The 27898-nt window shown below is 40.0% G+C and overlaps 1 protein-coding gene across 3 annotated transcripts in view; it reads left to right on the forward strand.

The window, feature by feature from the left end:
• ZDHHC2 (zDHHC palmitoyltransferase 2) overlaps nt 1–27898 on the forward strand; it is a 98723-nt gene that overhangs the window by 843 nt on the left and 69982 nt on the right. The gene's annotated exons all lie outside the window — the stretch shown is intronic.

Below are 27898 nucleotides of genomic sequence, written 5' to 3' on the forward strand. Positions count from 1 at the left end.
GCTGGAGGCTGGAGGGCTCCAGGCTGGGCCCAGGATTCCAGCTGCGCCAGACCCGCGCGGGGGATGGTGGCCTCGGCCTTCGGTGTCAGAGCTATCTTTTTCTGGTTGTCCTTAATCCACTTTCTGAAAATTTGTGACAGTGCTCTGTCTGGGGCGTTTTTGCTGCCTTTATGATTTGGGGATTGCCAGTTGTACACTTTCTGGTTATAAGGAGGTGAAGGTGGGTGAGCTATTAGAAAGTATTTTTGAAGACATATGCAATACGCAGGACTGTAATTTAGACGTTACAATACTGGAGGGGGGCGAGGGAGGGAGAGGTTTTTTCATCCAGAGAGCCAAGTGGCTCAAGTCCAAGTTTTAGGCTCCTGCATTGGTGGGTAGGGTACTGTCAATGCTGAAGATTGAAAAAAAGAAAAGAAAAAGTTGAGTATGCACAATTAGGGAATACAGTTATGTTCCTTAATGTAAGCAGGCTTCTACCTTCAGAGGTTTGTGAAAGCTGATCTGTGCTATCGAAAAAGGTGTTAAAACAGAAGATGACCTTTCGGCTGGTGACTTCTGAATGCTTTTTGTGTTTGGTGTTTCGCCTAAGAAAGTGTCTATGTTTTTGCCTTACCCAGCACTAGTTTTGGGTGGGACAAAGAGAAAGGTCAAACAGTGGCCTGTTTAATTGAACCTTATCAACTAAAAGCATTTCGAAACTTCAAGACTCAGACATAGAATCTTGTCTGAAGCCATCTTACCTCCAAATGTTGCTCCTTGTAAGAAACAGGTATCACAATAATATCCCAAAATCATTACTGGCATAACTTTCAAGAGAATTGAGACTAACATATAGTTTTTAAGTGTGATACTATTATATATTGAATTTAGAAATGATTTCAGGACAAAAGAAGTGACTGTTTTAGAAAAGGATTGGGTTGCACTAAAATCGTCAAGACATAAAATCTAAATATGTTATATTCAAGTCATCCAAAATGTATAGAAAGAAGGTTTTCAGGAACATGGTTTAATTTTTGTATTAATTGTTACTATCAAAACAGCTTGTCTTATTGAGATATACTGTATAGGTTACATAACTACTAGGAACCTTCATTGCATTGCATTGGTTCGCCCTCTTAAAAGCAGTGCACAGTTTCAATTATTGTAACTGGTACAAAAGAGAGAAGTCAGGGAAGGAGCTTATTTTCCTATATGATCACATTAAGCTAAGAAGCTTGGCCTGATACACTGTCTCATGTCCATCAGGAAAGCACAGGAGGAAGCATATGAAGGCAGGCAGAGCTTTTCTTTCCTTGCAACTACCTCTGTCCCGGCTAAAGTGCGACATGGGAGGTCTTACTGTATTGGATAGATGGGTCATAGGGGAAGAATAAGTAGAAAATCACAATTATATTGGCATCATATTTTTATATATACATTCTGGAAATTTAAGATAAATCTAAAGTATGCATGAAATCTATATTACCATTTTAGTAAGTGAAGATTTGACCCTTTTTAAACTGCCTAAGTGACATGGCCTGTTATTATTTACCTGGTAATCAAAAGTGAATTCTTGTATCACCTCCTGTCACTGCCTGTGTGGCCTGGTATGATGCCTGTCATGTTGAAAGCAATCGATAAATGGTCCTGAATAAACAAATAGATGATGCAGAGGCAAAAATCTCTGAGGTTGTCAGGAAGTAGTTTTTTCTATTTTTATTACTATAGAAACAAATAATAATCATATGAAAGTCTAGATTGTAGAGCCTAGAAGGCAGAACAAATTGAAAATAAATTTCCTTCTAGAAAGTATGGCAGTTTAGGAGTGGTTAGCTCTAATAGTGTGGATAGATAGCCTTGGTTGAGTAGGAAGTGGAAATTAACCGTACAGTTCCTTTGGAAGCCCTGGGAAAGATGGTGACTAGTATGACAGACACACAAAACCAGCCTCCTCTCCTTGTCATAAACAAAGCAAATGGGAATGCCAACCTTCCCTGCCTCCACCCCCAACCCCACCCCCCCACCACCAGCATTAATCACATCTCAGACTGCTCTGCCCTTTGTGCATTCTTTTTCTGTTGGAAGTTGCTATTTACAATCAGATTTTCCAAATTTCACCTACAAAATATTGGCCAGGGTTGGGGCTAGAGGGTGGTGGTAACTGGAAACTGAAATAGGAAACAGAATAGAATAGAATAGAATAGAATAAACAGGGTGATTCGCCCTAGTCCTCCTTTTACATCTGCTGTCAGCTGAGGATGACCCTGAATATAAATTACTTTGTGCCCTTTGCTGAATGAACTGCAATTTAGGAGTAGTGCTTATCCTGGTATCCTTGGAAACTGGAGATAATGATTCTCATTACAGTTAGTTTCTATATTTAACAATGTGAATGTGTGTGGCGCTCTCTAGTCACTTTTTCAGTTAGCATGATGTTTGCTTAGTGGTTGTATTTTATAAAATTATAAAGTCATATCTCTTCTTGGAATATGTGTATATAAAAATATATGGGATATACATATGTTGTGTGAGAGTCAAATGTTTTGGTTAAGTTTCCTTCCAGTCTACCAAAGAAAAGATAAAAGAGGTCTGCTAATACTTGTGAACAGTCAGAACATGTTTATATAGTTTGTTGATTAACTAGGATTTTTTATTCATATTTCTTCCTCCATCCTTCCCTCTCTCTCCTCCTGTTCTCTCCACCCCTGCTTCTTTTGTGTCTTATCTGCCTTTTGATCCCTTTAGTTAATTTGAATTGGATAAATTCAAAGAGTAAAATTTGTAAGGTGGTACTTCAGGATGCTGAATTGGAATAAGGGTAGTCTGCAGTCTCAGCCATGCTTGGTTCAATGGACATGCTAGACATGGTTTATATGTTTTACAAATCCATTAATGGCAGTTACCTTGTTAACTTTGCTTGTTGAAGAAAGTAACTGGAGTTTTCCCTATTAAGTGCTAACATTCAAAGTTGTTTCAACTATTTTTCTACCTTTTTATTTTGTTATCATTTCAAATTTACAGAAAAGTTTCAAGAACAGTACAAGAAACCTCCACATACCCTCATTTTACCATTTTGGCTTCCTGTTTCTAAAACGTGCCACTTCTCTGCCCTCACTTTAGGCAGGTGCCATGAAACAGTTATTATTCAGTTGTGTACTCACATGGTTCTGAGTTTGCTTATGGCTTAAGTCATTTGAAGCAACCATGAAGCTTGACAAGCTTAGAGATTATCTAGGCTGACCCCCTCCCGCATTTGTAGATGAAGGTAAACTTTCAAGCTCTGTGTCCTTTCTCCAAATTAACCAATAAAGGTGTCAGCTGTGACTTCAACTGCTGGGGTAGGAATGTTAAAATGTCTGGTCTCCCTTTGCCTTCAAACCCCTCCCCAAATCTCTCTAGTCCAATGGGATTATTTAGCAAGTCTGTTAAACTTTGTTGCTGCTGAATACGAATTAACACAGCACTGAAAGTGAGCCCGCAGCCTTTACAAAATGATTTCAGAGTTTTAGAATGATTCATAGTTTGGGCCATATAGTTACAACCACTCAACTCAGCTGCTGTAGCAAAAAGGCAGTCATGGACAGTACCTTACCAGGTGGGTGTGACTGGGTTCCAGGGAAAGTTTATTTACAAAAATAGTCGGCAGGCCTGACTTGGCCCTTAGGCAATAGGTTGCTGACTCGGGAGTATGTTAAGAAGTGAGCCCCTTAGAATACTGGTGTTACAGGTTTGCAAATCTTTATTAATAAACAATCCTCAGAAATGATTACAACCTCTTATATTCCACAGTGATTATTGAAGATGTTGAAGAATTAAACGAACTAGTTTACATACTTCAAAATCAATTTGGGAGAGATACAGTTACGTTTTCTTTCTTTTAAACAAACATCCTTAAGGATAGAATATATAAAATCTCATACTCGGATACCATTAAGCAGTGATCCACCATTAATTCAAGGTCATTGCAAGCTCAAGGATGGAGACTGAACAGGGCTCTAAATTACCTTCCTTCATGAATTGAATTTGAACTAGACAGAGATAGAAGTGTATTTTTGTTATTGGTAAATTATCATTTAAAAAAATTTCCGGGACATTAAAGCTTCTTTTGAAAAAACTACAGACAGATGATCTTGGGAATGCAAGTGCTACTATCCATAATTATTAAAGTAGTTTTAAGTGACATAGAAGGTACATCCATAGAAAACTGATGTAAATGTTTAATGCCTTAATGACTTAGAAATCATTTCTTGTTGACAATAATGATGCAGAATATATCAGCTCTGTGACTTCTGGACATTCTCAAATATTTTGAAGATTTTAAATTATATGAAAGAGGGATAAAAACTCAACATTTCATCAAATCTAAAATTCAAATGTATAAGTTATGATATGCTCCAAATTCTTGATCTCTGCTTCCTGCCATTTGACTTTAACATAAACGGTCCCTGGGAAAACAGGAGAAGAGAAGACGCTGCTTAATGCTTTCTTGGTTCCATTTAGTGTGTCAGAGAATTCTTTTTCTTTTGATGTATTGGACAATGCAGCATTACTGTTTGCTATTAAATCCTATTAGAGATAACATATCTTATATAATAGAGATAACAAACAGTCATCACAGTGCTTAGCATGCAGAGGTGCTCCATAATTATTGAATGAATTGATCTCATTGTGATTTTGAGTAAGTCTATTCGATCCATTTTTAATGTAAGGACATGGGCGTTGGATCATCTAAATAAGTACAAGAACAGGATCCGGTAGTAAAAACTCAATTTAAACTAAGGCTCGTTATAGAAACTTTGCTTTCAAATGCTTACTGAGAATGTCATCCATGCCATTAAATTAAATACGTGCTCCAGTGTTCCCAGTAATTAAACAGAAGCCAAAGGGATGGTTTCTTAAATCACGATAATTAATTGTCTCTAGAGATAGTGCATTTCCATAAGGTTAGAAAGAAGTCAGCTTCAGAAGGGCTTGAGGAAGGTTCATTCAAAAGCATTTATTGAATCCTGTTTTGTGCCAGGCATTTTCCCCTACAGAGGTGATTTAGAGGAAAACTTAATGGAGATTTTTTCCTAATAGCTGAGAAAAAAAATTACCTCTGGAGGGGTGGGGGAAAACCCTGAAACCTTCTGTCCAGCTTTGGCATAAGGAGAGGGGGTGTTCCCTTTCAGAATGCCACTCCCAGGGCAAAAAGGCAGGAAGGCAGAAATGGAAAACAAAATACCCCACTCCTAGGAGCCTGTGAATTGGTTGCTGGACCAGCATAAAAGAATAATGAAAGAAGTAGGTAAAAAGAGCTGATGGAGAGCACTTCAGTAGTAATGAATTTCTAATTATATTATAAATCATGCCGCATGTTAATATCTCAGAGTGAGATTACAACCAACAATTTTTGCTCCTGCTACGAACGAGCTGGCTTTTCGAGCTCCCTCCTTTTGTACCTGATGCCTGGGCAACTTCTACTCTGCTCCCAGCTCAGGGCCTGTGATTTGGTGGGTGAAATCGAGGAAGCAGAGAACTTCCTGAAAACAACTCATTGAATCTATGGAAAGCCTGGAGAACCTAGCTTAGAAAATAGGCGAAAACGAAGCGAAGGTGGATGAGGTGAAGCTGACATTATACCAGAGGAATGGTCTTTCGCAAGAGCGCTGCAGTGGTGTCTGGCCATCCCAGAGCGCTCCTCCCTGTGACTTTGTAAAGATGATTCCAGGAGCATCAGCTGGCTGAGCTGACATTGTTGTGCCTATGTCCCAGGCAACAGGGTTCAGCAAGAGCAGGTGTTTGATCTTTTTGGCTTCCATCATAGGAAGAAGTGCCAGGAAGACAAAACACACACACACATCCCGGAGATTAACATGGATCAGGATTCTCAGCAATATTTTTGTATGTTTTTATTTTTCATCTTGATGGAAAATTTGTGCTTTTTTGTCTCAAAAAGAAAATGGACCCATGACTTACATTTTTTTAAGTTTATGCTACTGATTCCATGTATTTTGATGGTTGTATCACATCCCTCAGCCCTCTTTTCTCTAGGAAGTGGTGAGCTCATGAGTCCCCTGAGACGCCAGCACTCTTTGTCATGACTATAGAAATACAGTCTCTAACTTGCAAAATGATAGATTAGAACATGGCTTGGATCCTTAATGCTCTCGGTTGGGAAAACAGTTTTCCAAAGAAAGATCATTTAGAGAGACAGTCTTAATATGATGTGGAACTGTGTGATTTTATATTACCATTTAGAGGTACCACAGGGAACTCATAATAAAAGTAGAACATAATTGAATTAATTTCTTTCATAGTCTGTTAGAAAATTATTGAGATATCTTTTAATTCCCTTAAGGGTAATTTTATTGTAATGTCTTCATTTTTATCTCAGTCAAATGCTGAGAGTGCAAAAGGGTGGAATTTGCAGGGCAGGGGGTGGGGCGAGGGCAGCAGGGAGGAGGTAGGTGACCTGATTTCTTAAGAAGCATATGGTAGCAATAAAGTAACAAGCTATGATTGCTTGACATTTTTCCTTTCAAAATTCTGTCACATTTTGAAACATTTGTGTAGCATTTTTTCCTGATTTGACTTTTCATCTGACTATGACTTTTACATTCAATTAGAAATATTAGTGCCAGAAATGTTACAAAATCTACTTTTATTTGGGAGGCACTCTTGAGCAAAAATATGTGCTGCATTGATCCTCTTAGCACTCTAAAATGCGTACTTGACAGTAGTTCCTTTTAGATATGTTGTTGATTACATTTTAAAATGCAAATGAAGGAGAAGTGCTTTTATAGATGATTGAGTTTTATTTCTTTGCCAGGGTTTCCCCATGACATCCCGAAATTTCTCCTCTCATGAAGTGTAAGTGAAGCATTCCTGTTATACTTAATTTGACCTCTTTGGATTTATTTGCTAGCATTGCCACCCTAGAGGAGCAGAATGATCCAGAGGAGTGCATCAGCAAAATAAACACCAATAAACAAAAAACCTTTTTTTTTTTTTTAAAACATCCTTCAAATCCAATATCCCAAGAATACAGTAGTTTCAAGGCAGTTATCTTCATGATCATCTTTTTTTTTTTTTTTTAAAGATTTTATTTATTTGTTTGACAGAGAGAGACACAGGGATAGAGGGAACAGAAACAGGGGGAGTGGGAGAGGGAGAAGCAGGCTTCCCGCGGAGCAGGGAGCCCGATGTGGGGCTCCATCCCAGGACCCTGGGACCATGACCTGAGCCGAAGGCAGACGCTTAACGACTGAGCCACCCAGGCACCCCTTCTTCATGATCATCTTATAATAGATATAATCCTTGTAAAAAAGCAGTTCATGTATTTCCAAGAACTTTATAGATTTATTTGATTATAATTCAATGAAATTTGGAGAACTAAAATGCTTTGTCATGGTTACATATTTTCTTATATGGAGATAAAATCAAGTTTCTGTCTCTGTGTTAATTGCATTCTGTGAAAAATGGATTTTCACCATATTTGAAGGGTATGTTGAGAATGAGGTGTCTTAAAACTTAGACAGGAGTCTGTCTCTGATCCTGTTGGGGGCCCAAGGGTCATCTCAAAGTGGTAGGTAGCTAAATCTGAGGTGTGGCTTTTCACCAAATTTGTAGGGATCTGAAATATGGTGTGACTTAAAATATAGTCTCTATACTGTACATGTTATTCACATTGGGGGTACAAGTGGGAAGAGCAGACTGCTCTAGAACAGCTGATGTCAAGCTGTCATGAGAGACACCTGATACCACTTACAGAGAAGGAAAGAGATTTCTTTTTTTTTTTTTTAAGATTTTATTTATTTATTTGACAGAGAGGGAACACAAACAGGGGGAGTGAGAGAGGGAGAAGCAGGCCTCCTGCAGAGCAGGGAGCCCGATGCGGGGCTCGATCCCATGACCCCGGGATCATGACCCGAGCCGAAGGCAGACGCTCAACGACTGAGCCACCCAGGCGCCCTGAAGGAAAGAGATTTCAGTTATAAGCCCCAAACTGAAAGTCATAAGCCTGCTGTGAATTGCAGGGGCTAATCTGTGATCGAAGTTATTTCTAAGTAGGCAACTCCTTATGACATGTTTTAGGAAGAAGGGAAGTCAGAGAATTATGTATTTGACTGGATATGACTGGTGATTATCCAGGGCATCTCCAGGGAGGTCAGTTAATGTGAAGGGTTGAAGCACAGAGACCAGTTTGACTTAGGGTTTTGATCATAGCTTATTTGTAATGAAATGCAGCCTATTCCAGGACCCGGACATACCAAAAGCTAACAACTGAGAACGGGATATCAATTGGAGGAGGGGAAAGAGTAGGGATTCATTTTAGGCCCCCCAGAACTTGCATTTTAACAAATATTTACAAAATTGAGTGCATTTCCACACAAAAATAGACTCAAAATGGTTGAAAGACCTAAATTTCAGACAGGAGTCCATCAAAATCCTAAAGGAGAACACAGGCAGCAACTTCTTCGACCTCAGCCGCAGCAACTTCTTCCTAGAAACATCGCCAAAGGCAAGGGAAGCAAGGGAAAAAATGAACTGTTGGTGCATCAAGATAAAAAGCTTTTGCACAGCAAAAGAAACAGTCAACAAAACCAAAAGACAACCGACAGAATGGGAGAAGATATTTGCAAATGACATATTAGATAAAGGGCTAGTACCCAAAATCTATAAAGAACTTACCAAACTCAACACCCAAAGAACAAAGAATCCAATCAAGAAATGGGCAGAAGACATGAACAGACATTTTTGCAAAGAAGACATCCAAATGGCCAACAGACACATGAAAAAGTGTTCAACATCGCTCGGCATCAGGGAAATCCAAATCAAAACCTCAATGAGATACCACCTCACACCAGTCAGAATGGCTAAAATTAATAAGTCAGGAAACGACAGATGTTGGCGGGAATGCGGAGAAAGGGGAACCCTCCTACACTGTTGTGGGAATGCAAGCTGGTGCAGCCACTCTGGAAAACAGTATGGAGGCTCCTCAAAAAGTTGAAAATAGAGCTACCATACAATCTAGCAATTGCACTACTGGGTATTTACCCCAAAGATACAAATGTAGGGATCCGAAGGGGTACGTGCACCCTGATGTTTATAGCAGCAATGTCCACAATAGCCAAACTGTGGAAAGAGCCAAGATGTCCATCGACAGATGAATGGATAAAGAAGAGGTGGTATATATATACAATGGAATATTATGCAGCCATCAAAAGGAATGAGATCTTGCCATTTGCAACGACATGGATGGAACTGGAGGGTATTATGCTGAGCGAAATAAGCCAAACAGAGAAAGACATGTATCATATGACCTCACTGATATGAGGAATTCTTAATCTCAGGAAACAACCTGAGGGTTGCTGGAGTGGGGGGTGGGGTGGGAGGGATGGGGTGACTGGGGGATAGACACTGGGGAGGGTATGTGCTCTGGTAAGCGCTATGAATTGTGCAAGACTGTTGAATCTCAGATCTGTACCTCTGAAACAAATAAGGCAATATATGTTAAAAAAAAAAAAAGCAGGAGGGGAAGAATGAAGGGGGGGAAATCAGAGGGGGAGATGAACCATGACAGACGATGGACTCTGAGAAACAAACTAAGGGTTCTAGAGGGGAGGGGGGTGGGAGGATGGGTTAGCCTGGTGATGGGTATTAAAGAGGGCACATTCTGCATGGAGCACTGGGTGTTATGCACAAACAATGAATCATGGAACACTACATCTAAAACTAATGATGTATGGTGATTAACATAACAATAAAAATTGTTTTAAAAATTGAGTGCATTTCAACCATCCATAATTTATTCATTCATTCAAAAATATTAACTCATTCATTCAAAAATATTAACTCCTTTTAGAGTTTACTAAATTCTAGTTGCAGGGGTGGGGAGAACAGATAAGAAACATAAGTAAGTAGCTTCTTTTTTTTTTTTTTTTTTTAAGATTTTATTTATTTATCAGAGAGAGAGAGAGACAGAGGCAGGCAGAGGGAGAAGCAGGCTCCTTGCTGAGCAAGGAGCCCAATGTGGGACTCGATCCCAGGACCCTGGGATCATGACCTGAGCCGAAGGCAGAGGCTTAACCGACTGAGCCACCCAGGCATCCCAAGTAAGTAGCTTCTATAACTTGTTTAAGTGCCATGGCCAAAAGCAAGGCAAAGAGGATTGGGAATGCCAGTGAAAGGTTTGCATTTTTAATATGGGCACTCATGAAATCTGAGCAGTGATGCTGAGGGATTTAACCATGCTGATGTGGGGAAGAAATGCATCTCAGGTCCATGGAACAGTCCCTCTAAAGAGGAGACTCCTGAGGCCGGAGTCTGCAAGCATGTTAGAGGAGGAATAAGGAGATCATTTTGTCTGCAGTGAAGGGAACAGGGCAAGGGAAGTAGGTGAAAGGTCAAAGGGATGTGGAAAAGGGGGAGATTATATAGGGCCTCGTAGGCCCTTGTGAAGATTTTCGCTTTACTTGGAGTGAGAGGAGGATCCATTGCAGGATGTTGAGTAGTATAGTGACGTGCTATGCCTTATGTTTAAAAAGATCGTACTTACTGCTGAGTAACGTAGGCTACTTCATCAGTCCAGGTGAGGAAAAAATGGTATGTCACACCATGGTGGGGGTAGTGGAAGTGGTGAGAGGTGGTCAGATTCTGGGTGCATTTTTAGAGACCACAGAATTTCCAGACAGACTTACGTGAGTTGTAAAGAAAAGGAAAGAGTAAAAATGATTCCAGTTTTTTGGGCTAAACACCTGGAAGGATGGCGATCAGCTGAGATGGAAAAGCTGCAGGTAGAATGAGGTAACCTTAGGTGAGCCATGGGTATGTTGACATTGAAATAGAGATGCTGAGTGAGCAGTTGTATTTATAACTTTGGGAAAGAGTCGGGACTGGAGGAATACATTTGGGAGTCTTCAGCATAAAAATGGATTTAAAGAATTAACACAGGATCCATTTGTCCCACTGAAGGAACACATGGAAAGTGAGCAGAGACAAAACATTGAGAGTTCAGGAGATGAGGAGGTACCAGCATGAATTGGGGGAAAACTGAGAATGCAGTGTCCTGAAGCCTGAAGAGGAAGGGGGTTCAAAGAGGAGGGTAGGAATCAGCAAATAGACTCATATGTCCAATAAAAAAGGCCTGAGAATTTAATAGTGTGGATATTGAACTTTTATTTTGATTTTATTACTGACTATACTAAGACCCCAAACTTAAACCCAAAAAGGTTTATCAAGAAGAAACATATATACCAGTGTGTGGATTGCTGGGAAATCTGAAATCATTCAATCCAAATTAAAAAAGGCTTTACTCTATTAGGCAAGCTTAACTTTCTCATTATACGAAGATAATCTACAGAAAATTTCATGAGAGCAGTAACAATATCGGATTAACATTGTAGCCCTGACAGAGAGGACAACACATAGCATGTAAAACTTACTTTTCTTAAATGAAAGAATACCAGCTGAACTTGTTTGATTGAGGCTTTTGTGAGCCCAGTAGACGGTTTAAGCATCAAAGAACATGAATCCTTTATGAGAGCATTACCTATTTTACCTTTTTATTATTTGATCACTCAGATGTTCATAAACAAGCTTGTAATATTTTTATGGTTTCAGGTTATTGGCTAAATCTCCCCACCCCCTCAAAAAAAATTCAGTTGAAACCTTAACCTCCAGTAACTCAGAATGTGACTGTGTTTGAAGATAGAGCCTTTAAAGAGGCAGTTAAGTTACAATTAGGTCATTAGGATGAGTTCTAACACCGTATGATTGGAGGAAGTTTGGACACAGACAGGAGAGAGGAAAGACCATGTGAAGACACAGAGGGGAGATGGCCATGCACAAGCCAAGGAGAGAGACCTCAGAAGAAACCAAACCTGCTAACCTCTTGACCTCAGATTTCTGGCTTCCAGAACTGTGAGAAAATAAATTTTTCTTGTTTAGGTCACGCACTCAGCAGCACTTTGTTATGGCATCCCTAGCAAACTAATACACAAATACAACAATCAGATGCCTTTTTTTTCTTTCTGGACATTGAGATTAATCATCTATAATAAGGATTTACATGGAATTAATTGTAGAATCCATTTGAAAATTTAAAGGACAATTAAAAATAATTTAGACTATATTAAATATTATCATTAATATAAAAATAATCACTAAAAAATAAGTGAAATACCTTTGCACAAAGTACTCAAACTGTTTTAATAATTTTCAGATAACTGAAATCTCCCTATGAAGTGCTGCCATTTTTTTACCCCTTTTAGATAAAAAAAAAGAAAGCCTTCTAAAATGTTTCAACTCCCCCTTTGTTTGCCCCGACCTTTCTCAAATAGAGTATGCTGAACATAATTTAACTTTGAGTTAAGTCTATCAATCCGAGACAGATATATGTATGAAGTGGATATCCAAGACCCTTGATGTCCTCGGATTTACATTCCCAGTTTCTTCTAATTCCTATTGACTGAAAGGGTAAAGAAGGAGTGGAATTTGTCATTTTGCCTGGACATTCTTTTGAATCTCAGGCATTGAGAATCTGGGAAGGCTCATGAATGAAGCACTTCAGTGGAAAAGCCTAGCCAGGCATGTACATTTTAACAGAGATTTTTCTCTATTTGCCACTTCAGAGATTCCTATTTTGAAAAGATTAAACCACAAAAACTGTCAATTGTGGCAATAACCAAAGGTGGGAAAGAAAACCTTAGGTCAAACTGAATATTACCTTAATTTGTCATTTGAGACTAGGCTGTAGAGCAGGTGATTTTTATTTTATTTTTTTATTTTATATTTTTATTTTTTATTTTATTATTATTTATGGTAAAATATATATAACATAGAAATTTACCATTTTGGCCATCTGTCACTTTTTTTTTTTTTTTAGTTTTATTTATTAAAGTAATCTCTACACCGAGTGTCTACACCCAGTCTCTACACTCGAACTCACGACCCCGAGATCAGGAGTCAAATGCTCCTCCTACTGAGCCAGCCAGGAGCCCCTAGCCATCTGCCATTTTATCTGTACATTTTAAGTGTGCAGTTCAGTGTCACTAAGTGCATTCACATTGCTGTGCAGCCATCACCACCCTTCATCTCCAGCATTTTTTCATCTTCCCCGACTGAAACTCTGTACCCATTAAGCAATATACTCCATTCTCCCCTCCCCAGCCCCTGGCAGCCATCATTCTACTTTTTGTCTCTATGAATTTGACTATTCTAGGTAATTCTTGTAAGTGGAATCAAATATTTGTCCTTTTGTGTGTGTTTATTTCACCGAAGCGTGATGTCTTCTGGGTTCATCTGCGTTGTAGCATGTGTCAGAATTTCACTCCCCTTTAAGGATCAGTAATATTTCGTTGTATGTATATGCCACGTTTTGTTTATCCATTCATTTGTTGATGAACATTTAGGTTGTTTCCATCTTTCAGCTATTCTGAATAATGCTGCTTCAAACATGGGTGTGCAAATAAATACCTGTTCAAGTCCCTGAGATCAATTCTTACGGGTATGTACCCAGAAATGTGATGTTGGATTATATGGTAATTCTAGGTTTAATTTTTTTAAGGATCTCCACACACTTTTCCTGGAATAGTAGATTTTTGATGAAAGTGTGATTCCAGAGAAGCTGTATATCCCCTTGTAAATATCCAAATTTGAAGGTCTCCAGAGGTATCTGCGAGGTCCATCCCAATGTCACTGTAGCAATTTTTAACTACCTTGTCCTTTCATGGTGCAGCAGGAAAGTCGGTGATCAGGGAATCGTGAATAATCCCCTTTTGCCCATGAGGCAGGCTTGTTACTGGGGAGCGTGTGTCTCATGAAATGCCGGCCGGCAGGTATGCCCAAGGCAGAAATGTTAAGAGCTGCTCGCCTGTTGTATGTAGTCTAAAATTCAACAACAGTTCTTAAGGAACCAGAGCACTACTGCTAACTGGCAGAAATTGTATCCTTTTATTTATTTTTATTTTTTTTATCCTTTTTTTTTTTTTTAAAGATTTTATTTATTTATTTGACAGAGAGAGACACAGCGACAGAGGGAACACAAGCAGGGGGAGGGGGAGAGGGAGAAGGAGAAGCAGACTCCCCGCTGAGCAGGGAGCCCGATGCGGGGCTCTATCCCAGGACCCTGGGATCATGACCTGAGCCGAAGGCAGACGCTTAACGACTGAGCCACCCAGGCACCTTTTTTTATCCTTTTAAAGAGCAACATGTTCACAAGTGTAAATGGTACACGCACTTGGTAAACAGGAGCTGGTGGGGAGAAGTGGCGGACACATACCTGTTTCTGGCTGCATCAGTAACCTGTGGTATTAATCGTCAACTAGATCCTTATCCACTGTACAGGGAATACGTGATTCACAAATGAATAGCAAGGCATTTCTACGGTCTGCAGAGCTAGGGTAAATGAAAATGGTTTACAAACAGAAGCAAAAATCAGTTCATACACCTGGGGAGAGAGCCAGGCAGGAAACAAGATGCAGCTCAAGCAGAGTCCAAAGCCTCAGTCCAAATATTGATGACTGTCTTACTCAATTCTGTACACAAATTTTAGAACTTCCCACTTACAGTAATGAATACATCTACCACACAATCAGGTGGTATTTGTATAGTACTGCACTATTGTAATATACTGCATCATATGGCAGAGACAGTGTGCGTTTTTCATCTGTGTGTGGGCTGCCATTTTATGATTATATCTAATTATACCAAATTTGCTGCAACCAAATATACGTTACTGCAGTTACTGTCAGGTAGACTGCTGGTGCTGTAGGAAATGCAGTATAGGGCAAGGGTATGACTGGTTGCACATTAGAAAGGGAACCCTAATTCAAGCTGAGATCAAAGGAAGATTGTGTGTGTGAGTTTACTACATGAATTTGTGGCAGTAAAGTTACAAAAGAAAATAGTGCTTCCCAGTGACTCAGTACTGAAGGATGATACCCAGTTTGATACCCTTGCAGATGTTAATAGATATCATGCAACACTACAGTAATTATTGCTAGTGCTAATGTTGTTTTAAATCTTCTGAGTTATCCCTTCAGGGGTGCTGCTATGAATTCTATTCTGATGAACATCATAGACACAAAGGTTGGAGTTACAGCTTTATACAGTTCCTTCCTCTGGGGTCCTACATAAGTGCCAAATAATTTACACGAACCTAGAAATATTGGTTTAATTTTTAAATGTATTATGTGTGCTTTGTAATATGTACCCTGGTCAGATAGTACTTGGCACGTAGCTGCTAGCCAGGGAGGTTTTCAAAGGTTGTCTGTTTCCTTGGAAAAACAAGTAAGAAGCATTAATTTTTCTACTTAATCAGACAGCCAGTGTTTGGTAGTGAAAAGAAAGCACTCTCAATATTGTCCTCTGTGATAATTCTGAGTACACCAGATAATGAGATTGATCTAATGATGCTAAAAAATATACCACAGGGGCGACTGGGTGGCTCAGTCATTAAGCGTCTGCCTTTGGCTCAGGTCAGGATCCCAGGCTCCTGGGATCAAGCCCTGCATCGGGCCCCCTGCTCAGCGGGAAGCCTGCTTCTCCCTCTCCCACTCCCTCTGCTTGTGTTCCCTCTCTCGCTGTGTCTCTCTCTGTCAAATAAATAAAGAAAGAAAATCTTAAAAAATATATATACACTACAAAAATTGTTTCCATCTTATCATATATATTTTTTAAATGCCGAAATAAGCAAAATCCAAGTAGCATTTTTGCTTGCTTCCAGTAAATAAATATGTACATACAAGTATAAGAAAGATGATAGTATAATCATTAAGGCCCTTCCAATTCTAAAACTTTGGTTCTGACTAATGAGGGAAATGTTTTCAGGATCTAAAATCCCTATTTGAACTTCTCCCTCATAGTGGACAACCATCATGTGGGAGCCAGGTAGAACTTTGCTAGGGGTGTAGGGTTCACTACACACTTGCATGGTTCAGAAGTGTCAGTCATGCCTGTCAGGCCCAAGCCAAAGAAGGGCATCTGGAATTGGAGAGATAGGCAGTTGGTCTTGAAAGATCCAGGCACTGCAGGTATTTGAGTGGATTGTGGCTATGTGTGGAAGAGGGAGGACCCAGACAATTCTATCTAATGGGATGAGTAAACTCATCTGCACTGAAACCTGCACAGCTTGCTGGCACCGGGAATCTCTTCTATTTTAATTTGAGACAGGGGATTATAGGATTCCATTGAGTAAGCTTTGAAATGAGGACACTAAGATCAAGACACCAGCCCTGAAATCAGATTTCCTTGTTTAACTTCACAGCTTCATACAGTGAATGATTCAGGAATTGCCCTTCCCTTTGCCAAGGGAAAAAGTGGCAGTGAGTTTTTCAGGGCCATCCATACTTATGAGACACAGTTTTTTATTTCCCTTTCAAAACTGATGTATTGAAAGACCTACACATTCTTAATGATTTAAGTGTGTGTTCCCCAGCTTTCAGTTGGAGAAGTTGGATTTTACACTGTCTGTTTCTGTAAAGTAGAACTTCTTAGATATTTGGAACAACGATTTGGTTGAGTTGCGAAAAAAATGTTATTGAGAGAGAAAAATACTTCTAACTTGGAAGATTTTGATAACTGTAAGAATCGCAGATTACCCTTTCAGGGCAAATGAATGTTCCATCTCTCTTCATTGCCAGTTTCTACAAGTGGGAGATGTACCTTAGGAGTGTGTACAATGAGCAGTGCTGACCTCAAGAATGATCTTTCTTTCCCTCTACCGCTGAGGAGGGAGGTCAGCAAACCCCTGGCCCATCTCCTGATCTTTCCTGTATCACCATCTCCCTCTTGTCCCATCAACCCAAAGCCCTGTTCCCTCCCAGGTTACTGAATTGATAGCTCGGGAAAGCCCAGCTCCACGTACTGCCCTGAAATATGGCCAAATATATTTTTTTTAAGATTTATTTATTTAAGAGAGAGAGAGAGAGCGCCAGCATGTGAAGGAGGGGAGGGGCAGAGGGAGAGGGAGCCCAAGAATCTCAAGCAGGCTCCCAGCTGAGCACAGAGCCCAACTCAGGGCTCCATCACGGGACCCTGAGATCCTGACCTGAGCCAAAATCAAGAGTCGGATGCATAACGGACTGAGCCAGTCAGGTGCCCCAATATGACCAAATATTTTAATAATTTGTGTCCAAAGTTTGTAAAATGATCTGTTTCGAGGTTACGGTTAATTTAGTTACTGGAGGAGAGGTGACCAAGAGGACAGTTTAAACCCTGCTCTCCAGTGCATCCTGAATCAGAGGTCACAGGTGGTAGCATGGTATTAGACAGGCCAGGAGTACATGAGAGCAACAAAGAAGGAATGGCTGCCTGGACAGAGAAGCCCAGGGCAGGGGTGGGGGGGTGGGGGTGGGGGTTGCAATCAGAGCCCAGGAGGCCACGTGGAATCCTTGAAAGAATTTTGGAGTCAGGCAGACTTATATTTAGATCCTAGCTCCATATGTTATGACTTGAATAACATTAGAATAGTTATTTTACCTCTGTAAGACTGTCTTCCTAACTTTTAAAATTATAATAATACCTCCCTCACAGATTGCTGTAAGGTTTAAATGAGAGAAACATTGAAAAAATTTAGCCCAATCCCCGACATATAGTAAGCATTCAAGGAACTATCCCTTCCTTTAGTTTTTCCTCACCCCCTGCCATCTGACTCCTGCCCGTCCCCAGCCCGGGCAGATGCCCTCTCACCCCCACCGGCCTTCACCCTGCTCAAGCTTCAGTCTTATTTTGGAGAGTGTTATGGGCTATATTGTGTCTCCCCAAAATCCATAGCTTGAAATCCTCACCTGCAGGCCTTCAGAATGTGACTGTACTTGGAGATAGAGCCTTTAAAGAAATAATTAACTAAAATAATTAAGTTATTAGGGTGGGCCCTACTCTAAATGGACTGGTGTCCTTATAGGGAGAGGAAATTTGGATGTAGACAGATGTGTACAGAGATAACATTTGGATGTAGACAGATGTGTACAGAGATAAAACACTGTGAAATACAGGGAGAAGACAAGTCATCTACAAGCCAAGGAAAGAGTCCTATGAAGAAAACCATGCTTCCAACACCTTGATCTTGGACTTCTAGTCTCCAGAACTGAGAAACTAGCTGTCAGGTGTTTAAGCCACTCAGTGTGATGCTTTCCCAAGCTGAATAATCCAGGGGGTCATGGCCGAAAACAGGTGTGAATGCCTACTGTAGAGAGGAGATGAGTATGGATGTTGCAAACCCAAAAGCCTTCCCTTCACAGAATAACTAATTTTTATAACATTGTTAATTTATAATTTTGCAATATTGTTTCAGGTGGGTTATGCATCAGAAAAGCTTTTGGCGGCCAGTATGGAGGCCTAAGCACCCAGATGACAAATGCCTTGCATAATCTTTTGGACCGTAACCTATTCTTACATAAGAGACTTCCTGTATCTTGTTTAAAATCGTCTGATTTACTGTGGTTCATTTTTGTCTTTGAGTTTGAGTTGTGCCATTCTTTGGGAAAAGTTTTCCAGCAATTCCTCAACCATCTTGCATGGTTGTTTGATAATTTCTAGCACATAGTTTAGCTCAGTATAGTTTGTTAGATATAAATTCTGGGTTAGAAGCAGGAGGAATGCATCAGACCACCTGGGAAGTCCGACTTTCCCCACAATGACACAGCTCCTCATACTGAGAATCTGGTGCATGTCAGGCTCTATCAGAACCTCGACTGGCCATGGGGGGTGGGGGTGGGGCAATGCAGGTGGGGAGGAATTGAGAGCAGAGGAGCTCTGGAAGGGGTAGGGAAAGAAAATATAGTTTAAAAAATCACTTGTTTAGTTTTTCTCATATTAATTTGCCCACATTGTAATTCACCTGCATTTTTTTGCTTATTCACACTCAAAAAGTCTTTCAGCAATTTATTCCCCCCAACTTCACATTGCATTCTCCAGCATTCCTGCAAGCCAGAAATGCACTATGTACTTCTTTCTCCAGATTTTTTTTAATTAACATATAATATATTATTTGTTTCACGGGTACAGGTCTGTGATTCATCAGTCTTACACAATTCACAGCGCTCACCATAGCACATACCCTCCCCAGTGTCCATCACCCAGCCACCCCATACCTCCCACCCCCCTCCACTCCAGCAACCCTCAGTTTGTTTCCTAAGATTAAGAGTCTCTTATTGTTTGTCTCCCTCTCTGGTTTCGTCTTGTTTCATTTTTCCCTCCCTTCCCATATGATCCTCTGTCTTGTTTCTCAGATTCCTCATATCAGTGAGATCATATGATAATTGTCTTTCTCTGATTGACTTAGTTCCTTAGCATAATACCCTCTAGTTCCATCCATGTCGTTGCAAATGGCAAGATTTCATTTTTTGATGGCTGCATGATATTCCATTGTAAATATATACCATATCTTCTTTATCCATTCATCTGTTGATGGACATCTAGGCTCTTTCCATAGTTTGGCTATTGTAGACATTGCTGCTATAAACATTGGGGTTCAGGTGCCCCTTCGGATCACTACATTTGTATCTTTGGGGTAAATACCCAGTAGTGCAATTGCTGGGTCATAGGGTAGCTCTATTTTCAACTTTTTGAGGAACCTCCATACTGTTTTCCAGAGTGGCTGCACCAGCTTGCATTGCCACCAACAGTGTGTAGGAGGGTTCCCCTTTCTCCGCATCCTTGCCAACATCTGTTGTTTCCTGACTTATTAATTTTAGCCATTCTGACTGGTGTGAGGTGGTATCTCATTGAGGTTTTGATTTGTATTTCCCTGATGCTGAGTGATGTTTCATGTGTCTGTTGGCCATTTGGATATCTTCTTTGCAGAAATGTCTGTTCATGTCTTCTGCCCATTTCTTGGTGGGATTTATCCCTGGGCTGCAAGGTGGTTCAACATCCTCAAATCAATCAATGTGATACAATACATTAACAAAAGAAAGAACAAGAACCATATGATCCTCTCAATAGATGCAGAAAAAGCATTTGACAAAGTACAGGATCCTTTCTTGATTAAAACTCTTCAGAGTGTAGGGATAGAGGGTACATACCTCAATATCATAAAAGCCATTTATGAAAAACCCACAGTGAGTATCATTCTCAATGGAGAAAAACTAAGAGCTTTCCCCCTAAGGTCAGGAACATGGCAGGGATGTCCACTATCACCACTGCTCTTCAACATAGTATTAGAAGTCCTAGCCACAGCAATCAGACAACAAAAAGAAATAAAAGGCATCTGAATCGGCAAAGAAGAAGTCAAACTCTCACTCTTTGCGGATGACATGATACTTTATGTGGAAAACCCAAAAGACTCCACACCAAAACTGCTAGAACTCATATAGGAATTCAGTAAAGTGGCAGGATATAAAATCAATGTACAGAAATCAGTTGCATTTCTATACATCAACAAGACAGAAGAAAGAGAAATTAAGGAGTCGATCCCATTTACAACTGCACCCAAAATGATAAGATACCTAGGAATAAATCTAACCAAAGAGGCAAAGAATCTGTACTCAGAAAACTATAAAATACTCATGAAAGAAATTGAGGAAGACACAAAGAAATGGAAAAACGTTCCATGCTCATGGATTGGAAGAACAAATATTGTGAAGATGTCAATGCTACCTAGAGCAATCTACACATTCAATGCAATCCCTATCAAAATACCATCCACTTTTTTCAAAGAAATGGAACAAATAATCCTAAAATTTATATGGAACCAGAAAAGACCCCGCATAGCCAGAGGAATGTTGAAAAAGAAAAGCAAAGCTGGCGGCATCACATTCCAGACTTCCAGCTCTATTACAAAGCTGTCATCATCAAGACAGTATGGTACTGGCACAAAAACAGACACATAGATCAATGGAACAGAATAGAGAGCCCAGAAATGGACCCTCAACTCTATGGTCAACTAATCTTTGACAAAGCAGGAAAGAATGTCCAATGGAAAACAGGCAGGCTCTTCAACAAATGGTGTTGGGGAAATTGGACAGCCCCATGAAGAAGAATGAAACTGGACCTTTTCCTTACACCACACACAAAAATAGACTCCAAATGGTTGAAAGACCTCAATGTGAGACAGGAGTCCATCAAAATCCTAAAGGAGAACACAGGCAGCAACCTCTTCAACCTCAGCCGCAGCAGCTTTTTCCTAGAAACATCGCCAAAGCCAAGGGAAGGAAGGGCAAAAATGAACTATTAGGGCTTCATCAAGATAAAAAGCTTTTGCACAGCAAAGGAAACAGCAAAACCAAAAGACAACCGACAAAATGGGAGAAGATATTTGCGAATGACATATCAGATAAAGGGCTAGTATCCAAAATCTATAAAGAACTTACCAACTCTCCAGATTGTTTATAACACAGTTAACACCAAACTTTGGGGAACTCCTAACACTTCCCTCTTTTGTCATATTTATGTTCCATATTCAGCTAACATTTTTTGAGCCCCTAATATTTAGTGCCAGGCTCTATTCTAGGTGCTTTTACTTACGTTACCTTGTTTAATTCACAAAACAGCCCAATGGGATAAATATTGAGGTAAGGCTCAGAGAAGCTAAGTAACTCGGCCAAGAAAAAACCTCAATCCCAGCAGAGCCAGGATTCAAACTTCAGGGAGGGACATGGAAAAGAAACAAATGAAAATAATTGCAGATTGTGCCAAATGCTAAGGAAGAAACAGCGTATCGTAATGATTGCAGGGTTGAAATGGACCTGAGAGCCCCTGGGCAAAATTGACATTGAGGGTGCCTGGGTGGCTCAGATGGTTAAGCGTCTGCCTTCGGCTCAGGTCATGATCCCAGGGTCCTGGGATCAAGTCCAGCATCGGGCTCCCTGCCCCTTGGGGAGCCTGCTTCTCCCTCTGCCTCCCTCTCTCTTTCTCTCTCTCTCTCTCTGTGTCTGTCTCTCATGAATAAATAAATAAAATCTTTAAAAAAAAAACCTGACACTGAAATTGCAGCTTGAAAAATGTTAAGAGCTAGCCAAGAATGGAGCTGGGGAAGAGCTTTTCAGGTAGCATAAAGACACTGAGGTTTAGTATGTCCTAGAAACAGAAGGCCAGCCTGTTTGCAGCTTAGTGAGCAAGAGGATGAGTGATGAGAAATGATTTTGGAGAGGTAAGTAGGAGCCAGATCATGTTCGACCCCAGAGACCCAGAGACCTAAGTAAGGAGATTGGAGAGACTTTATTATAAATTCAGTGCAAAGCCATAGGAGGGTTTTTAGTGAGATGATGCTATCAGTTTACATTTTAAAAGAGATCATGGCTTTCTTATTATAAAATGAGTTTTTAAGGAACTGTATGAGGATCCAGTGAGGAATGTAGATTGCCTGGCATGATGTTTGTGGTTAGGGCTATTGGGATGTTAGTCTTGATTCCAGTTGGAAGCCATGTGTTGGGAAGTCTTCATTATGAAGCCTTATCCTTACTCTTTGTTTCTATTCTGAAGCTACCACTCTGTCCTTGACAAAACTGCTCCTATAAACCCACTGATAAATTTATTTGGAGAGTGACTTTTGTCCTTGGTTTTTAAAAGTCAATGATTTTTCAGAATACATCAGTAGCACTGAGGATAATTTTAGAGCCAGAGGAACTGTCAAGATAAAGTACAAATTTTTTGTTTAAACAATAAAATCGAAGTACAGAACAGCTGAATGTCATGATCGAGGTCACACATATTGGGAAGATTAGACCAGAGTCCAGGTCTTCTACCATCCAGTTAAATGCAAGTGCAGAGGATCTAGAGAGGGGAAAATGTTAGTACGTTCAAGAAGCAACACAGCCTGGGGTCGCCTGGGTGGCTAGGTTGGTGAAGCATCTGACTCATGGTGTCGGCTCAGGTCATAATCTCTGGGTCGTGGTATGGAGCCTCAAGTCAGGCTCCGAGTTCAGCGGTGAGTTGGCTTGAAGATTCTCTCCTTCTGCCCCTCCCCTCCCCACCCCCATGTGCGTGTGCACACACTTTCTCTCTCTCTAAAATAAATAAATCTTAAAAAAAAAAAGAAGAAGAAGAGGAAGAAGAAGAAGCAAGGCAGCCTGGAGTGGCTGAAGCATCCTGCACAAGACTGGGGAGTGTCATGAGATGGGAGTATCATGAGATTGGGGAGTGTCATGAGATAAGGTTAGCAAGGAAGGGAGGCAGTTGTCAGTAAAATTACAATGAGAAATGATAATAACAAAGGAAAACACAGCTTGATAAAGACTTAAAAATATAAGTAGATCTGTTATAAAGAAAATTAATTAAAAACATTTGTTAGGAAGAAAAGAATACAGTTGGAATTCAAATGGACATATTGATCTGAATAATATATTTTCTTAAGTCTTTCATTAAAACGGTCTGGCTGCAACGTCACTAGTATTCACGGGAATGATTTGTCATGTACCTCCTACCTCCCTAATTTTGATCTGTAATACCTGAACAATGAGCCACAGCTTCTTGGAAAGTAGCTGAAAGGACAAAGGATCCTACTTCAAGGCGGTCCCACGGGCCACTTCAGAGAATTCACTGTCGATTCGACAAACTATTTCAAAAAGAGCATCATTAATTCTGTTAGAGTAACTTGAGTATGGAGAATGAGGGTAAGGGAGGGCTTTGGTGACCTTAAGGGGAGTGATAGCAGTGGGATCTGGGGTGAAAGGCCAGTTGGAGTTGGTTGAGGGAGTAAGGAAGCTGGAGGGGGTAGAGACAGTGCATTTGGAAGATTGTTAAAATCAGTTTTCCCATGAAAAGGCCAGAAAAATGGGATAGCAGCCACACATGAGGTCAAAGGAGAGACTTTGTTAGGATGGGAGATATTAAAGCATATTTGTTTTGCTACTACTGTTTTTGTTTTAATCTTCTGAACCTGAGCTGCTTTGATTGCTTAATTGAAAATGCCTTACTAATGTGTCCTTGTTTTTTGTTAGTTTTAACTTTGAATTAAGATGATCTCATAAACTTTAAGCTATTTGAGCACAGGGATGGAATCATATTTGCCATTTTATCCTCAATAGTATAAACATAGTGTAGTTAGTGAATGTTTTTCAGTAAATGAGTTAAAGATAAGCCAAAAAAAAAAAAAAAAATAGAGGTTGCCTATAAAGTTGTCCTTACAATTCATTCATGAGAACCAAATTTTTAATCTTGGCATTCTTCATCATCAGACTGCATATCTGGGGCTAAGATGTATCTGTGTTGAATTTGGAAATAGCATTGTGGATTTATATAGAAAAGTTACTGTGTATATGCATTGTAGGTAAGTTATTCCTCCAAAAAAGAGAGTTTGAATTTGGAGGCAAGAAAAGGAAAATTCAGACTAAGAAATAGAAAGATCACAGCAATACACATTTGCAATGAAAGTACCTAAAAACCAATTGTTCTAGCAATAATTACATAACTGTTCTTTGCTAATTTAAGGGGGGAAGTACTCTTTTTTTCTACTATGAGGGCGTATTTTAGTATCTGAAATTTTGGAATTTGGATGTTCTTATGACTAAAAGTTGAACTAGATTTAAGTTACCAGCAGTTTACTGAGCTGCTTCTTATCAACAGATGTAATTTTTGACAACCAACTCTTAATGTATAATCACCAAAGCCAAATTTTTAAAAATCAGTTGGTAAAAATATAAGACTAGAATGATCTTTGAGATGATCCCCTGCTTTAAATCAAGACTGAATTTAAATTAATCAAGACTAAATCTGCTCTAATATTTTTAGAGCTGTTTAGATAATAGGTTTCATAGCATCCTAAACAATCATATGGGTGTATAAATAAACTTAATTTGGGTGGGATTATTGGTAGTCAGGTTTTTAGAGTATGATAAGGGATTTTATTATTGATTTCCCTCTAGCAGATGCATAAAGATGTACTGTAGTTAAGTTGCTAGCTATAGTTCTGATTTTTAACTTATAATAAGTAATAAATATATAATAAATAGTAACCTTTGCTTGAGAACTGATATAAAAGATCAACACTTATCTTCTTAGTAGATTTCCAGAATAAAACTCAATTATAAATTCAGGGTTTGATGATGAATTTTGTGTCAATCTGAGTAGTCTGTGATGGACAGTTGTTTAGTTCAACTGCAGTCTAGATGTTGCTGTGAAGGTATTTTTTAGATGTGATTAACGTTTAAACCAATAGACATTGAGTAAAGCAAATTACCTTCCACAACGTGGGCCAACTTCATCCAATCAGTTGAAGACCTTAAGAGAAAAGACTGAAGTCCCCTGAAGAAAGAATTTATTTATTTATTTTTAAGATTTTATTTATTTATTTCCAGAGAGAGAGAGAGCACAATCAGGGGGAGCGGCAGGCAGAGGGATAGGGAGAAGCAGGCTCCCCGCTGAGCAAGGAGCCCGATATGGGACTCGATCCCGTGACCCTGGGATCATGACCCGAGCGGAAGGCAGACGCTCAACGGCCGCCTGAGCCACCCAGGCGTTTCTGAAGAAAGAATTTCTACCTTGAGGTTGCCTTGGACCCAGGATTGGAATGTTAACTCTTCACTGGGTTTTCAGCTTGCCAGCCTGCTTTGCAGATTTCAAACTTGTCATCCCCTACAATCCTGTAAGCCAATTCCCTGAAATCAGTCAATCACTTCCCCACTTCTCTCTCTCTCCCCATGTGCCAGTGTGTGTGTGTTGGTTCTGTTTCTTTGGAGAACCTTGACTAATATACGGAGGTTGGAACACTTTTTCTATGGAGGACCATATAGGACCAGATAATAAATCTTTTAGGCAATACAGGCCATACTGTCCCTGTCACACCTACCCCAACTCTGCCATTTTAACACAAAAATAGTCATGTAAGTGAATGGGTGTGTCTGTGTTCCGGTAAAAACTTAATCTACAGAAATTGGTGGCTGGCTGTATTTGGAACAGGACTGTGGTTTACTGACCCCCATATAATATGCTTGCCTGATAATCCATGCCAAAGAGATAAGGGAGGGTGTGCACACACACACACACACACATACACTTTTAAGGATGTTTTTTCCAGAAGCAGTTTGTCATCCTTTTGTATATTAGGGGTTATTACTTTGGCTGATAGTCTCAATCTTTAGCTTGGGTTTTACATGTTTTATTTTTACCCAAGAGTTTCTTTTAAAAAAAAAAGATTTTATTTGTCTATTTGAGAGAGAGAGTATGAGCAGGGGGGAGGGGCAGAGGGACAAGCTGACTCCCGCTGAGCCTGGAGCCAGATGAGGGGCTTCATCCCAGGACCCTCAGATCATTACCTGAGCCGAAGGCAGACGCTTAACTGACTGAGCCACCAGGTGCCCCCTCCCCCAAGAGTTTCTTATATACTGCAACAGAAAGTCTCACTCTTATCAATTCTGAACTGATAACTGACCAGTCAGTCCTTTCTCTGATGCCCCATTCTTTTCCTTAGAGGAATGAGTAGTGAGGGAAGAAATCACTAGGTGGACAGGGCAGTGGGAAAACAGAGCTGGCAAACCAGTCTACCAGCTTTGCTGTGTCTGTGATGGTTCCAGCTTCCAAGATGTAATCCTTAAAGGCCATCATTTTGCTCTTGGCAAACGGGAACATCTTTGATAAGGCGGGTAATAATTTACTATCCCCACTTTCTCTCTTTCCACTATAAGTGCCAAGAAAGTGTTGTGATTGATGCCTTAGGATCTTTCAACAAATCAGTCTTTGTTGCCTAGTTGTACCACAGTTAGTTGGGGAAGAGTTTTAAGTTCTCAGGAATACTGGAAAGTTAGAAATCTCTAAAGCAAGATAATATCACTCTAGGCCACAGAGCAGAAAGAAGTTAGGCTGATCCAAGATAAAATTAGGCAAATAAACTTTTGAAGTGAAAATTAAAATTGTGACCCCATAATGTTAATCTGGTATATATTTATCACCATCTGTGTCTGCCTGTCCCATTCTGGGTATCAGAAATGTTAAAGGAAATTGAGCCTAGGAAACATTGAAAGGAGCCACATCAAGGTTGGTGAGAGATCTGGAAGCCATATATTATTTGTACTAAGAGAGAATATTCAGGGGCGCCTGGGTGGCTCAGATGGTCAAGCGTCTGCCTTCAGCTCAGGTCATGATCCCGGGGTCCTGGGATTGAGCCCCACGTCAGGCTCCTGGCTCAGCGGGGAGCCTGCTTCTCCCTCTCCCTCTGCCTCCCCCCCGCTCATGCTCTCTCTCTCTCTCTCTGAATCTTTGTGTCTCAAATGAATAAGTAAAATCTTAGAAAAAATAAATAAAAGAGAATATTTAAGGGAGACACAAATAACTTTATGTAAAGGTTTGCCATTTAGATTTTCTGTTTGTTGCTAGAGATTGGAAGCCTAGATACCATAGGAAGAAGCCATAAAGAGGCTAATTTCAGCAACCTATAATCCTCTAATTCTTTAGAGCAATCCAATAATGGAATGAACAGTACTCCAAACCTATAGGCTCCTGTTGCTTCTAGAAACGTCTAAACTGACATTCAGTAGCTCTCTTAGGAAGGATGTTTGTTGGATCAGTTAATCTTAAAAATCTCTCACAACATTACCCTCTGAGTCCAGTGCTTCTTAAGGCAATGAAATCATAATTCCAGGAAATACCAAATCTTTGCTCACTAAAACTTCCAACTTTGAGATAGGCCAAAACTTCCAAAAAAGGCTAGTACAAATGGAGGAAGACCAATGGGCAACAGAACAAGTAGACAATATAGAAGGTAGGAGAATGTCTGGGTCATTACTCAATACAGTTTCTTGTCCCAGCTTGTTTCAGCTATGTGGTCCCTAATCTAGTGTCCTCATCTACCTTGGGTGTTTACAACAGCCCCGAAGGGATAGCACTTTCTCAGGCACATTACCTGCTCTCTCATTGTACAGTAGGGAGCTATTCATCATTGGGCATAAGAATTTATACTTAGAGAAGTTTGGCAAGAAGAGTGTGTGCCATGGACACAACATTTTATTCTTTCTAGAGAGTTAACTAGACAGTTGCCAACTTATAAAGTGCAATAAAT

This window comes from Halichoerus grypus, chromosome 3, assembly GCF_964656455.1.
Source record: "Halichoerus grypus chromosome 3, mHalGry1.hap1.1, whole genome shotgun sequence".
Lineage (NCBI taxonomy): Eukaryota > Metazoa > Chordata > Mammalia > Carnivora > Phocidae > Halichoerus > Halichoerus grypus.